This window comes from Mustelus asterias, chromosome 11 (assembly GCF_964213995.1).
Source record: "Mustelus asterias chromosome 11, sMusAst1.hap1.1, whole genome shotgun sequence".
Taxonomy (NCBI): domain Eukaryota; kingdom Metazoa; phylum Chordata; class Chondrichthyes; order Carcharhiniformes; family Triakidae; genus Mustelus; species Mustelus asterias.
The window spans coordinates 34909354-34925989 of record NC_135811.1 but is presented as its reverse complement, the minus strand read 5'-3'; positions in this window follow the sequence as shown (position 1 = coordinate 34925989).

Sequence of the window (16636 nt, the reverse complement as noted above, 5' to 3'; positions counted from 1 at the left end):
AGTCAGCCTGTCCAAATCAGCCTGCAACCTCGTAGCATCCTCCTCACAGCACACACTGCCACCCAGCTTAGTGTCATCTGCAAATTTGGAGATCTTGCATTCAATTCATTAATTCAAATCATTAATGTAGATTGTGAACAGCCGGGGTCCCAGCACTGAACCCTGCGGTACCCCACTAGTCACTAGATATACCCTATACTCTATTATCAGCATTTATCACATATCTGTTTCTTTAAAAATGGAAATCTGAAAATAAGCATTTGATGGACATTTGTGTCTAAGTAATAAACGGAAACAGTGGATTAAGTCATCCACTGTGATGAGTGCTTGTAAATACACTGTATAAAAAAAGTAGACTGCATTGAGATACCTTTGAACTTGTATAATGTTTGAAATGATATTTGAAATTTGTACATCTGATGTGCTAAGTGTAATTTTATAAGATGTAAATATTAAATTTAAACTTAAAGGATCCATTTATTCCCACCCTCTGCTTTCTGTCTGCCAACCAGTTCTCTATCCACGTCAATATATTACCCCCAATACCATGAGCTTTAATTTTGCTCACTAATCTCTTGTGTGGGACCTTGTTAAAAGCCTTTGAAAGTCCAGAAACACAACATCCACTTGTCCATGCTACTGGTCACATCCTCAAAAAATTCCAAAAGATTTGTCAAGCATGATTTCCCTTTAGTGCTGACTTGGACTGGCCCTGTCACTGCTTTCTAAATGCTCAGTTATTACATCCTTAATGATTGCCTCCAGCGTTTTCCCCATCACAGATGACAGGCTAACTAGTCTACAATTCCCTATTTTCTCTCTCACTCCTTTTTTAGAAAGTGGGTTACATTAGCTACCCTCCAATCCTTTATAACTCTTCCAGAGTCTATAGAATGCTGGAAAATGACCACCAATGTGTCCATATTTCTAGGGCCACTTCCTTAAGTACTCTGGGATGTAGAACATCAGGCCCTGGGGACTTATCGGGTTTTAATCCCAGCAATTTCCCCAATACAATTTCCTGACTAATAAGGATTTCCTTCAGTCCCTCCTTCATTCACGACCTCTCTCCCCTAGTATTTCTGGAAGGTTATTTGTATCCTCCTTAGTGAAAACAGATTCACAGTATTTGTTCAGCTGGTCTGTCATCTCTTTGTTGCCCATTATGAATTCACCTGATTCTAACTGTAAGGGACCTACATTTATCTTCACTGGTCTTTTTCTCTTCACATATCTATAGAAGCTTTGCAGTCAGTTTTTATGTTTTCTGCAAGCTTACTCTCGTATTCTATTTTCCCCTTCCGAATTACACCCTTTATCCTCCTCTGCTGAATTTTAAATTTCTCCCAGTCCTCAGGTTTGCTGCTTTTTCTGGCCAATTTACATGCCTCCTCTTTGGCTTTAACACTAGCCCTGATTTCCCTGTCTGCCATTGCCCATCCACAGTCAACCCCTTAAGTATCGTTCGCCAGCTTATCCTAACCAATGTACATCTCATATCATCAAAGTTAGCTTTCCTTAAGTTCAGGACCCTAGTCTCAGACTTAACTGCGTTACTCTCCACCTTAATGAAGAATTTTACCATATTGTGGCCACTCTTGCCCAAAGGATCTTGCACCACAAGGTTGCTAATTATTCCTCTCTCATTACACAATACGCAGTACAGGATGGCCTGCTCTCTAGTCGGTCCCTCGACACATTGGTCGAGAAAACCATCCCTTAAGGAAATCCTCCTCCATCGCATTATCATCAGTTTGGTGAGCCCAATCAATATGCAGATTGAAGTCACCCATAATAACTGTTGTACCCTTATTGCATGCATCTCTAATTTCCTGCCTGATGCCATGCCCAACCTTACTACTACTGTTTGGTAGTCTGTGCACAACTCCTACTAATGTTTTTTGTCCTTTGGTGTTCCGCAGCTCCACCCATACAAATTCCACACATTGTCCAGGCTAATGTCCTTCCTTACTAATGGGTTAATCTCCTCTTTAACCAGCAATGCTACCTCACCCCTTTTCCTTTCTGTATATCTTTCCTGAATATTGAATACCCTGGATGTTGAGTTACCATCCTTGGTCACCCGGGAGCCAGGTCTCCATGATCCCAATTACATCAGATCCATAAATGACTGTCTGCACAGTTAATTCATCCACCTTATTATAAATGCTCCTTGCATTGAGACCCAAAGCCTTCAGGCTTGTTGTTTTGGCATTTGTTGCCCTCTGAGAATTATGTGGCCCTTTTTGATTTTTGTCTTCGGTTTCTCTACTGCCTTTTGTTCCTGTCCCCACTTTACTTCCCTCTGACTTCCTGCATCTGTTCCCCTCCCCCTGTCATATTAGTTTAAACCCTCCCCAACAGCACTAGCAAACACTCCCCTTCGCTCATTGGTTCCAGCCCCACCCAGGTGCAGATCGTCTGATTTGTACTGGCCCAACCTCCCCCAGAACCAGTTCCAATGTCCCAGGAATTTGAATCCCTCCATCTTGCACCAACCCTCAAGCCACGTATTCATCTTAGCTATCCTGACATTTCTACTCTGACTAGCACTTCATGTTTCTTCATCAGAAAATGGCACATTCTTTGAATTATATAGCTAAAAATATCATTTCTTTTTTAAAAATAGTGCATGTGTTTAACAATATAGTATAAAATCCAACATCATTAATAAAACTCGTTTTGTTTCTTCGTATACTTTGAAAGATGTTGCTGAATTTCTCCACCCTTGTTATCACCACTAAAAATATTTTGTAAACAAAATGCCTTAAAATATCAGTAGCATATTTGCTGAAGTGGGTGGGATATCCCCACCCGAATGATACTTCCAAAGTCCGTTTCTTGGGACAAAAACAAAGCACTAATCAGTCTTAAAAACAAAATATTACAGATGCTGGAAATCTAAACCTAAATTATAAGATGTGGTCAGTCAGCATCTGAAAACAGTTCTCAATTCTGAAGATTCACAGATTAAGTATTACCATATCTGTTCGCTTCTCAGATCCTGATTGACCTGCCATGTGTTTCCAGCATTTTTGTTAAAGAAATCATTTTGTTTTATTGCCGAAAAACATCAGACAAAAAATAAATAAATAGAAACACATTGAATGAAACTGAAGATCTGTGGTTACATCAGTAATGAGAAAAAAGTCACCTATCTACCAGCAAGTGCTGTAAGCATGTAAAATGACAAATGATACAATTGGACTTCTTAAGACATTCAGGTTTTTGCTAGTTGTTCAATGCAGAACTCTCAGAGAAATGTTATTAGTGAGATTTATGGTTAGCAGAGTGAAATCAATTGCAGATTCATTTAAAATGTGGTGTGTTTACTTTTCAGAATGAGATGTATTAAAATAGTCTAAATAAATGAAATTGCATCTCTTGCGCATTTCCATTTCCCAGATTAATCATCCTTTAAACCTTTCTGAGTGACTCTGCTAAATTAAGCTCCCGTTTTGCAATTGAGGCAAAACTGAGGCCAAACCAATCAATAGTCTGGACAAGTGTGCATTTGCAGCATCAGTGTGGGCCTCAGGGTTGAGAGTAGCTCTGTACTGCTGGGTCCAGCAGTGAGCTTGCCTGGTAAGTTTGAAGTACTGTGGTGGCAGTGCCTCCCATGAGCTATTAATTCTCGAGCTTCCAAGTAAAATACAGGACTAAAACTATAACCATCAGCCATGACCTTAACAATTGGGGAAGCAGGCTTGTGGGGCTGAATGGCATACTCCTGCACCTAATTCAGATGTTTGTGTGTAAAGTTTCCAGTGCAAAACCTCAGTCTTCCAGCAATGTAAACTAATCTAAATGGTAGCTAAAATAGATGCTTCAAAAAAAAGACATTAGGGGCGATATTACCATTGCGGCCCACCGGCCGATGGGTGGGGTGAGCCAGTAAGATTGCGAGAGAGCCGAGAAATCAGGTTCGCGCCTGATTTTTCACCTCTGGTGATCTTACCAGCACTGGATATCCGGTGTGATCAGCCTCGCGCCTATTTTTGGCACGAGGTTGAATAAATTATTTAAATTTCTTTTAATGTTAATTTCAATGTGATTAGTGAGCCCAGGACAGAATCGTCTGGACTCGCTTGCCTGTATGGCCTTGCTGGGAAAGATTTTCTCCAGCAAAGATCATGTATGGCTCCCCCAACAACAGGGACCAGACGTAATTTCTGCACTTCGGTTTAGTTGAAGAATACAAATGAACAAAAAATAGTTAAGATCAAATATAACATCTTTTAAATTCAAAAATATTTTAAAACTGTAGTTAAAAATTATGATTTGGAGTTGGGGACCAAGTGTAGTGTGTCAAAATTCACAGATGACACTAAGATGGGTGGCACAGCAAAGTGCAGAGGATGCTGAAAGTCTGCAAAGGGATATAGATAGTGAGTGGGCGAGGGTCTGGCAGATGGAGTACAATGTTGGTAAATGTGAGGTCATCCATTTTGGTAGGAATAACAGCAAAATGGACTATTATTTAAATGGTAAAAAATTGCAGCATGCTGCTGTGCAGAGGGACCTGGGTGTCCTTGTGCAGGAATCTCAAAGAGTTGTTTTGCAGGTGCAGCAGGTAATTAAGAAGACAAATGGAATTTTGTCCTTCATTGCTAGAGGGATGGAGTTTAAAAACAGCGAGGTTATGTTGCAGCCGTATAAGGTGCTGGTGAGGCCACACCTGAAGTACTATGTACAGTTTTGCTCTCCTTACTTGAGAAAGGATATACTGGCACTGGAGGGGGTGCAGAGGAGATTCACTAGTTTGATTCCGGAGTTGAGAGAGTTGGCTTATGAAGAGAGACTAAGTAGACTGGGGCTATACTCATTGGAATTCAGAAGAATGAGGGGAGATCTTATGGAAACATATGAGATTATGAAGGGAATAGATAAGATAGAAGCAGGGAAGTTGTTTCCACTGGCGGGTGAAACTAGAACGAGGGGGCATAGCCTCAAAATAAGGGGAAGCAGATTTAGGACTGAGTTGAGGAGGAACTTCTTCACATAAAGGGTTGTGAATCTGTGGAATTCCCTGCCCAGTGAAGCAGTTGAGGCTACCTCATAGAATGTTTTTAAGGCAAGGATAGGTACATTTTTGAACAGTAAAGAAATTAAGGGTTTTGGTGAGCGGGCAGGTAAGTGGAGCTGAGTCCACAAAAAGATCAGCCATGATCTTATTGAATGGCGGAGCAGGCTCGTGGGGCCAGATGGCCTACTCCTGCTCCTAGTTCTTATTAAACAATATTATTCGATTGAATATAAAGACAGTGAAGATATTATGTAGGCCAGTGATTTGAAGCTTCATGGTGAGCATTAATCGAGTCTCATCCAGCTATTAGAGAAAGGAAGCTTTCACCTTGTGTGGTGAACCATCGTTGGTTACCACTGTGGGGTTATTCCAATGTTACTGTTGGGTTAGGGTGTTGCCACTGTGGGGTTGTTATAATGTTGTTGTTGGGTTAGGGTGTTTACACTGTGGGATTAATATACCTGTGGTGGATGCTGTTATGGCACATCCTGGTCGGGCCCCGCCTCCTGGGGAGAGGTATAAGACCCTCTGCTCAGGCGGGACCCCTCCAGTCTGGATTGGTGTACTCGTGTTAGATAGTTCCATTGTTTGTCAATAAAAGCCTTCAATCGCTGAAGCCTTGTACCTCGTGCTTGATTGTCGTGCATCAATTTTATTGACAAACACAAAACTCTCGACAGTAAAGAGAGTATGGAGCAAATGCTGAAACCAGAGCGTCTGACGCTGGACCCACGTGCGGTCGGTGCCTCTAACACCTTCGACCACTGGCTGAAGTGTTTCGAGGACTACCTGGCGGCCTCTGCAGCAGTTACTACGGACGACGACAGACTCCAGGTCCTCCACGCGAGGGTAAGCGACACGGTCTATCTCGCGATTCGTGCGGCCACCACTTACCCGAGGGCCATCGAGCTCTTGAAAAAACGATACACGAGACCACCCAACGAGATTCACGCTCGTTACCTCCTCGTTACACGACGTCGGCAGTCGGGCGAAACCATGGAGGACTACGCCAATGAGCTCTTGCAGCTTGCCAGGGGCTGCGACTGCAAAGCTGTGTCGGCTGAGCAGTACATGTACGACCTCGCCCGAGATGCGTTTGTAGCAGGGGTAAGGTCCTCGTACATCCGGCTTAAGCTACTGGAGAAAGGGAACCTCAACCTGACCCAAGCGATGGAGATGGCTGAGATGCTGGAGGCAGCGTCGAAAAGCTTGGCTCTGTACCCCGAAGACCACGTGGAGACAACGTGGCAGGAGCAAGCACAAATCCTTCCTCGCCCCACGGGCTCGCGCTCCCATATCGACCCGACGACGGCGGCAGCTCCAGGCGGCCAGCGGTGCTATTTTTGCGGAGGAGCCAAGCATCCACGGCAACAGTGTCCAGCTAAAACAGTGATCTGCAGTCAGTGCGGTAAAAAGGGGCACTACGCGAAAGTCTGCAGATCGAAGCCCAAGAACGGCAGTGCAGCCTGTGACCCTCCAGAGCGGAGACAATCTCCTTCGGCGTCGCAGTATCCACGAGGTCCGACCACGTGCGAATCCAGGACGACGCCATCGTGGCTGGCGGAGGAGGAAGATGACCACCAGGAGTCGCTACGCTTGGCGCCCTCACCCACGTGCGATTCATGGGGGCGGCCATCGTGGTCGACGACGACCAGGAGCGACCAGCAGGGGTCCTCAGTATCAACCTCGGCTGCCTGCAGTGACGTCCAAGGGCCAACGGTGGCGTCGATCTCTCTGGACCAGACACAGCATCACAGGCTTGACTGTTCGATGATGAACATCAAGGTAAATGGTCGTACTGTGTATTGTCTGTTTGACAGTGGGAGCACCGAGAGTTTTATTCACCCTGACACTGCAAAGAGGTGTGGACTCCGGGTTCTACCTGCCAAACAGACAATTTCTATGGCATCACGGTCCCGGTCTGTACCGATCCAAGGACGTTGTATGGTAACCCTGGAGGTGCAGGGCACAATTTACGAGCGATACAGGCTCCTTGTGTTGCCGCACCTTTGCGCGCCAATTCTCCTCGGACTAAACTTTATGGTCCACATGAAGAGTGTGATCCTACAGTACGGTGGGCCACTCCCTTCGCTGGCAGTAGGGAATCAGCCGCAGCCTCCAAATTGTCCAAAGTGCCCCGCATGCAATCTTTCCACACTAAAGATCACCACACCCTCTTTATTTAAGAATCTGGTACCAGGCTGCAAGCTCATCGCTACTAAAAGTAGGCGTTACAGCGCTGAAGACCGGATCTTCATTAGATCTGAGGTTCAGCGGCTCCTCAAAGAAGGGATCATACAGCCCAGTGCTAGTCCGTGGAGAGCGCAGGTCGTGGTGGTTAAAAGCGGGAAACTCAATGAGCCCTCGGATGCCCTCTCGCGCGGAACATGCGCTATCATGCAGGAGGACCGCTTGAACGCCCTCCATAATGACCTGTGCCATCCTGGGGTCACTCGGCTCTACCACTTCATAAAGGCCCGTAACCTGCCCTACTCGGTGGAGGATGTCAGGTCTGTAACGAGAAGCTGTCGATTTGCGCGGAATGCAAACCGCACTTTTATCGACCTGACCGGGCACAATTGGTCAAGGCCACTCGCCCCTTCGAGAGGCTGAGTGTGGATTTTAAGGGCCCCCTTCCCTCAATGGACCGGAATGTGTATTTTCTCAATATCATAGATGAATACTCCCGGTTCCCGTTTGTTGTCCCCTGTGCGGACACGTCGACTGCCACAGTGATTAAGGCATTCAGTGATCTTTTTACCCTGTTCGGGTACCCCTGCTACATACATAGCGACAGGGGCTCGTCGTTCATGAGTAACGACTTGAGGCAATTCCTGCTCTCATACGGGATTGCCTCTAATAGAACCACGAGCTACAACCCTAGGGGTAACGGACAGGTGGAGAGAGAGAATGCTACAGTCTGGAAGGCTGTCCTATTGGCGCTGAAGTCCAGGGGCCTTCCAGTCTCCCGTTGGCAGGAGGTCCTTCCAAATGCGCTTCATTCCATTCGCTCCCTCCTGTGTACGGCAACCAATGCGACTCCCCACGAGAGGATGTTCTCATTCCCTCGGAAGTCGTCCTCGGGGATCTCCTTACCAGCCTGGTTGACGTACCCAGGACCCGTCCTTCTGCGGCGACATGTGAGGGCCCGCAAGTCCGACCCCTTGGTCGAACCGGTCCAACTCCTCCACGCCAACCCTCAGTATGCCTATGTGGCATATCCTGACGGGCGAGAGGACACAGTCTCGATTCGAGACCTGGCGCCCGCAGGGGACGTAGCAACTCCTGTGGCTCCTATACCCCCTGTCACGAACCCCCTTTCACTTCTTTCTTCCCCAGACGTGGCGCGGTCAGCACCGGGACCAGTGCATAACAGTTATACTCCCATGTACAGCTTGCCTGAGACTCGGAGATCGGCGCCACCACAGAAGGTACCAGGATCCCCTGCACCACCGCTTCACCAGGGTCAACTGGCCCGTGAGTCCTCGAGGGGACAGCCGGACGCTGTTTTGGAGAGAACGCCACCGCAAGCACCTGCTCCGGTGTCGCAACCGGTGTTGAGGAGATCACAGCGACGGTGCGGTCCTCCAGACCTTCTGGACTTGTAGATTTTGTATATATGTAATCTGTTTTCGCACCCCGCCGGCCTTTGTTTTCAAAGGAGGGGTGAATGTGGTGAACCATCGTTGGTTACCACTGTGGGGTTATTCCAATGTTACTGTTGGGTTAGGGTGTTGCCACTGTGGGGGTTGTTATAATGTTGTTGGGTTAGGGTGTTTACACTGTGGGATTAATATACCTGTGGTGGATGCTGTTATGGCACATCCCGGTCGGGCCCCGCCTCCTGGGGAGAGATATAAGACCCTCTGCTCAGGCGGGACCCCTCCAGTCTGGATTGGTGTACTCGTGTTAGATAGTTCCATTGTTTGTCAATAAAAGCCTTCAATCGCTGAAGCCTTGTACCTCGTGCTTGATTGTCGCGCATCACCTTGCTTTCTTGTTTTTTCTGTAGATTCCAGAGGTGAAAGAAGTGTTTTAATCCAACACCTTTTTCAATATTCTAGACTTAAATAAAGAAGTATGCATGTAACTAAAGATGAAACATCTGGGTTTGCAATAATATTAATCAATTTTAGGCTTTTTTGTTCAATTTTGTGCTCATTAGATGAGGAATATTGTACCCTTGCCTCAATAATATGAGCTGCAATTTCAGAACAGCAACCATGATTGCATTTTTGTGACAGTTATACATTTTCTGCACAGCCATCAATGAGCATGGTCCCATTCTAAGCCAGGGAGGCTGTATAATGAATGGGTATGGGAGGAAGATACACACATCAAATATTAATACTGAAATCATAAGGTTGGACTTATGGACAATTGTGCTGTGCTGGGAACCATGCGACAGTGATTTCTGTCTATTTCTGTCTATTATGCTAATAGTTACTCAGAAATTGTTAGGACAAAAACACTTCTAAAGTCTGTGTAATTATTTTAAATACCCAGGCCGAACCCCAGATGGGACTCCCCACACTTCCAACTCCTCAGGGGCCTCCCTCACCCCTGACTAATCACTCCACCGTGCTATTCTCCACCCTCCACTTCCCCCATGGGATTTTCCCCACCTCCTCCGATCTGACTCAGCTCCCCTAATCTGAGCCCAAACCCCCCTTCCCCCCAATCTGGCTGGACACCCCCCCCCCCCCCCCAACCCAACATCCACCCCAAACTTGGACATTTACCTTCTCCCTGGCCTGTCAATTTCAGTGGTCCCTTTAAACTTACCTGCTTTACAGCATCTATTGCAATAAAGAGGGGGTGTGGCCTCCCTGAAATCGATTCTGCTGGACTACACAGAACCGGCAGGAACTCTTTTGATGAAGGCCACAAGCAGCTCCTGCTATCAGAGGTTTCAGTGTCATTTTAAAGAGCTGGTAAGTGCTCATTAAAATCTTGTAATTCCAGTGGGCCATTGCTCTCTGATGTTACCAGTTCCGCCTGTAGCTTTTGCACCCTGCATAAATCTGTGTTTTCCACATACATGGAGTGTGGGTGGTTGCTACCCACTATTTGAAAGAGCTACTCCTCAATACCTGGCTCTACTACAAACACACACTCCTGATTTTCAGCCATTGCGTCCCTCGGGGATGGGAAGCTGTTTGATACAAATACAAATTGTGACTTTATGATACGTTTCATGATTGTGTTGTGAAGTATTCAATTTTAATGTTTATTACATGAGAAATTTTGTTTCAGATTGCAATAGACCCAATATCAGAAAAACACATTGAGGAATTTCATTGATTGCTGTTCATTGCCATTTGTCGATGGCTATTGTTTCAATTTTTATTCATAGATTTTCTAATGTAAGTTTAAAAAGGGGTGGTTTGATAAATTTAGAGTTGATTTAATTTAGCTGTGCATGACTTAATCACTGGATTTCAAATGAACCTTTTACCTGCTTTAGTTAATCAGAAATATAATCATCAGGCAAAGATGCACACTGAATTAGCAAATAATCCTAAAGTTTACTGAATAAAGGATAAAAAAATACACATAGCAATTAACCAAAGGAGCAAAAGAACAAAGGATATCCCCATCAATAATACACTCCAGACTTCATGATTTCAAATGGATTGCCAGTCCAGAAGAAACAGAAAATTACCTCAACCCTTCTTGCGGACAGAAATTCTATCTCTGTCTTTGAAGGAAATTATACTATCCAGGGTCAGCCCCAACAGGAATTTGACCTCTGCCCCTGAGAAAACACAATAATGGGTCCCCTTACCTGGCTTACACAAACACAATGATTCCCAAAACCCCTATTTTATATCTGATTCTAGCATCACTCCACAGTATTGAGTGTTTGGGATTGTAGGGTTACATGGAACTGGAGAAACCATAGCACCCTCATTATGATGTACAGAATCATGCGGGAACAGGAAAGTACAGTGGTAGCATGGTAGAGGTTGGAATGAAGATAGCACATAGGACTAAAATATATATGCATATATATTATGTTATTAATAAACAGTATTGTTTAACCATAGAAACCTCTAGACTTCTTCATGCAACAACATACAACCTTAAAACACATTTCACCTTGATTAAAATAATTGTTACTGGCCAATTGGTCAGTAATGTTGTAAGGGTTAGTTACATTGAATTTGCGCACTTTGCCTTAAAGATAAGACAATGGATTATTTCAACTTGTATTCTTTATCTTGTGTAGACTCCTTATTCGTTAGGAGCACTCATTAGCCTAGTAATGGACATTTTGTTTTGATCGTGGCTTTGGCAAAATAATGTAGTTGCTTCCCACAGACACTCTCACAGCCCCCAAGAAAACACAAAATACATTCCTATCCATATTTTAATTGTAATTGTTAGTAGGAAAACAGAAATAAATGGAATCCAACCCTTATGAAGTACCTGATTAATTACTTATTCTTCAACGACAGAGTAATTGAGATACTTCTAATATAACCATATGTTGTTAGCTAGTCTGTTGCTACTTTCCAATACTTGTAGGGTTAGTGTACTAAAATATTACAAAGGCAGCAGTTGATTGAATCATAAAATACCTTTGAAATAAGAGACGGGCATTGTGGCAGTGGGAAAACAGATTGTAATTTTCCCCTTTAGATATTTGTGGTGGGAGGGGTTTCCTACTACGCCACATCAGGTTGTATCTCATGAAAGTTCTTTAAAAATCCAGCCTGCAGGAATCACAGAATCATAGAAACCCTACAGTGCAGATGGAGGCCATTCAGCCCATCGAGTCTGCACCGACAACAATCCCACCTAGGCCTTATCCCCACTACACCACACATTTACCCCACTAATCCCTCTAACCTACACATCCCAGGACACTAGGGGGCAATTTAGCATAACCAATCAACCTAACCCGCACATCTTTGGATTGTGGGAGGAAACCAGAGCACCTGGAGGAAACCCACGCAAACACGGGGAGAATGTGCAAACTCCATACAAACAGTGACCCGGAGCCGGGAATCGAACCCAGGTCCTTGGAGCTGTGAAGCAGCAGTGCTAACCACTGTGCCACCGTGCATCTAATGTATAATGATGGGCTTCAGGATTTAAAGGGGGAAACAGGAGAATGATCAGAGGGAGGGAGACTTACACATGATGCTCTTCCAGGACAATAGGAGGGACTTGGATGGTGATGAGGGTGTAGTTTTGAAGATGGTCTCATAGTAGAAGTGGAGCAGCACCATTTTGACAGGTGATGGAATGACACAGTTGAAAAATAACCGAGGAAACAAATCACTATGGGAGAGGTCTTGAGGGAGGATTCAACCACTGTAGCTTTGGGCCAATTAAAGAGGTAACTTAAGAATTTTTGCTCCAAGACATGGAGAGCAAGACTTAGCTGAGACATGTTAGGATGACTCAAATGCCAATTGAAGGATCTAGCATCTTAACTCATGATGCGTATTCTTGCGAAAAATCAGTTAGGGTTTGGGGCCAAATGTAGGTTGGGTATGAATAATCATTTGTCCCTCTCATACGAATGCGCAAAGGTCAGAGGATCCAACTATAAAGGGGCAAACAGATGAAGTACATATGCAAAATGCTTCAACACATTGCAGCTAAGTTTAGGGTTTACATGGCTCAAAGATTAACAGTCATGACATTACTGCAAGGCTGTGCTCTAGTGTACTCTAAAAGAGGCAGCCTGCCAGTGCCCTGACTGTGGCTGATGGTGCCTGGCTATGCTCATCCAGATCCAACCCACTTTGTGAATGTGCTGTCATGCCTGGGGCATAGGGAGGGAACTCCACTTCCAAGTGATCCTTAAGGCTGTGTTACAACTGCAAGAGACGATCTTGGGATGGAATGTCTGGAGCAAAGGCTGGCCAAGGTCTTCATTGTAACTCTCTAGCTTGGCAATGGAAGGTGATCATTACATGTTAAGGTTCAATCATGTCTCTGAATTATTTTTCCACAGACACAAGAAGTATCAAATGGAAGCAGTGGACAACATTGCCTCCTTCACGGCTTTCATGTAACTGATGAGGAGAAAAAGGACGATCACCAAAAGGTGGTTTAAGGAAAGGGCTTTGCCCTCAGGGACATGGACCAGTGGAGCCCCATGAAGACCCAGAATCTGAGGATGGAAGATCAATTGACGAAAGTGTTCGGTGTGGCCCAGGGTGTATTGACGACATTCTTGTTGATGAGTGAATGATGATGTTGAAGACTCCTTCGCTTGTCGAGGAATGTGATGGCTCATATATGTAACATTCTTTGGGAGGATCTGATGTGACACAGCCTGTGAGGCAATCTATTGCCAGCAGCTTTTACAGTGACCACCACTACTTTTTTGCAAGTGGCTCATTACAAGTGTCCATTCGGAGGGACTTCTGTGGAATGTCACAATCCTCCACTCATAAATGTAAGTGAAAGTTCACCAACATCCTATTCAGTAAGGCACACAATTACATCCAGTTCTCCCCCTGAAAGAAGCCAGACAGGCTGTCAGAGCAGCAGGATTTGCAGCAATCTCTGGTTTGTCACAAGTGCAGGGTGCCATTGACTGGACGCATTACAAGCTCCCTGGCAGCAGTCACAATGATTCATCAATAGAAAAGTCTTCCACTCAACGTGCAGCTGACCTGTGATCACCAAAAGTAGATTATAAAATTCTGTGCAAGGGCCTGGGAGTTCACACAACTCTTATATCTTGAGTCACTTGCAGCTGCCACAGATCTTTGAAAGCCTTTAGTGCATTCAGAATTGGTTCATCATGATAAAGGCTACCCCCAAATGAAGTCCGTTCAGCGGTGACACAGTGCTTCAGAGGAGAGGTACAGTGCAGCTCATTGTACAACTGATATTCTTGATTGAGCATTGGTAACTTGAGGATATCTGATTTCAGATATCTGGACTGGTCAGGCAGTGCTCTCTAGTACCCTTCCCACAGGGTCTCCTGAATTATCGTGGTTTGCTGTGTTCTACACACCTGGTGATCCAAAGGGGGGATGAGTTGCCAGATGGAGGGACAGAGGAGCTGCACATCTCCTCCAATGAGGAGGACGACAAAAGGGATAACAGGAAGAGGTTGAAGATGTTGACACCCCACAGTAAGAGGCCATAGCAGAAGCCAGATGTGTAAGACATGCCATGAGACCCTTATAACCACAAGTTTCCAGATTGATGAAGATAACCACCTCATTCAAACCCATTTCATGTGTCCCCTCCACGCAGGGTAGACATTAACAGCTTTCTTGTTTTCCTCAATATCATAATGAAAGACATCAATCTCAGCATGAGTAGTCACTATCTTACCTGACGATGGCCTCATTCTTGGAGGGCTAGGAAGTCTATGGAGCATGTGGTCATTCTGTAATGGGATAAGAACTCCACCACTGCTCACTATGAAGCAAATAAACATGGTGCAGTCCTTTTAATCATCATGCCAACTCTAGCAGCTTTCACAAGGAAGGAAAAGCACTTCAAAGATCAGTGAACTCATGGCAGTATGCCTGGCACGTTGTAATCTGCCTCAAGGAGGACAATAATCAATCATTGGTTTTTGCTTGACCTTCTGAAGTCTGATCTAAATCCAGACAGCAGCATCTCTCCAAAGGCTATCTCTCATGCAACAATACTATCTGGCCTCATCCTCATATTGATTCCCCAGCATGAGATCATTCTTTAGAATTCTATGATCTGTCACTCTTAGTCATGGATGTGAGCCTGTGGCACATAGGGAAAGCTTCAGCAACACCATCGTCTGATCATTGGCAAGCACTCATGATTTAGCCTTTGTCTGGAACTTTGCAATTTCACATCCACCATTTCCTTGGCATCTGGGCATGAGGTGGCCCAGTCAATCTCGACACTGCATTTAAGCATTACTTAGTAACTTCATTGATCATGAGCACACAGCAGATGTATTGGAGTGTCACTCTCATCCATTAGAGGCCTCCACATTTTCATTCTAACAGATTAAGCTATATATACCTAAGGAAGCCTAGGAAATTGATGGCACTGTCACAATCAGATAACCATGTTGATTGCCCTTCTGAGAGTGAGCTCAGGGATTCTGTCAAGCCATGCTAGCCATACCTTTAGGTGCAAACCAGCATCCTTACATGTAATAGGCTGGCATCATGAGGCTGGACACACATCTAAAACATTGCATAGTTGTGGCTGTCGAACAGACATTTCAGGAGTCACCAAGTGCTAGCTAAGTCCATTGTTCCGCATCATGCAGGTGGAGAGCTGGAACTATTATAGGGGTAATGTTTAGATTTAAACACAATCATGCTGCGGGAACCATGAATGGCTAAGGCCCCTGACTATTACTAAAACTGTAACCCACAACCAAATCTGATAGACATTACATTGAAAATGCACCAGGTTGGAGTAACTCCAATATGGGTCACCATTAAAACATGTAACATCCACAGAGGACAGAATTCAGTGCAGGAGCACAAAACTGCAAACTTTGTACTCATGAAGCCCATATGATATGATCCTCTGACAAAAGTCTTACATATGAATTGCCTAACCATCATGTTGATAGAGCAACTGGCTTTGTTCATGTCACTTCAGTGGACATAAAGGCAACTTCCTGAACTGAGATTGAGCAAAACACCATAGACTTGAGGGACATGATGGGAAATATGTGAGGAGAGGGAGCATTTGTTACACTTGTATGACCTTGAAACATTGCATCAGATAGAAGCACCTTTCACTAGATGAATCTTCCAGATAAGCAAAATGTATTTACAGATGTGCAAAGTATAATCAGTGAGTGAACATTCAAGATACCATTTTGCTCTCACTATTTCTTAATTTTCCGAACCCTATTATCTCGGTACATTCCCAGCGTTCACAGCAGACGTGAATGCTGAATGCTACACTCTGTTGTCTGAGATGACTTTGGTGAACATCCTCTGGAGGCCCAAGGCCTGGAGGACCCCAGCTTGCTTTGGGTCTCTAGCTATGGGACAGGTTTGATTTGATTTGATTTATTATTGTCACGTGTATTAACATACAGTGAAAAGTATTATTTCTTGCGCGCTATACAGACAAAGCATACTGTTCATAGAGAAGGAACCGAGAGAGTGCAGAATGTAGTGTTACACTCATAGCTAGGGTGTAGAGAAAGATGAACTTAATGCAAGGTAAGTCCATTCAAAAGTCTGACAGCAGCAGGGAAAAGGCTGTTCTTGAGTCGGTTGGTATGCGACCTCAGACTTTTATATCTTTTTCCCAATGGAAGAAGGTGGAAGAGAGAATATCCGGGGCGCGTGAGGTCATTAATTATGCTAGCTGCTTTGCTGAGGCAGCGGGAAGTGTAGACAGAGTCAATGGATGGGAGGCTGGTTTGCATGATGGATTGGGCTACATTCACGACCTTTTGTAGTTCCTTGCGGTCTTGGGCAGGACAGCAGCCATACCAAGCTGTGATACAACCAGAAAGAATGCTTTCTATGGTGCATCTGTAAAGGTTGGTGAGAGTCATAGCTGACATGCCAAATTTCCTTAGTCTTCTGAGAAAGTAGAGGCGTTGGTGGGCTTTCTTAACTATAGTGTCGGCATGGGGGGCCAGGACAGGTTGTTGGTGATCTGGAC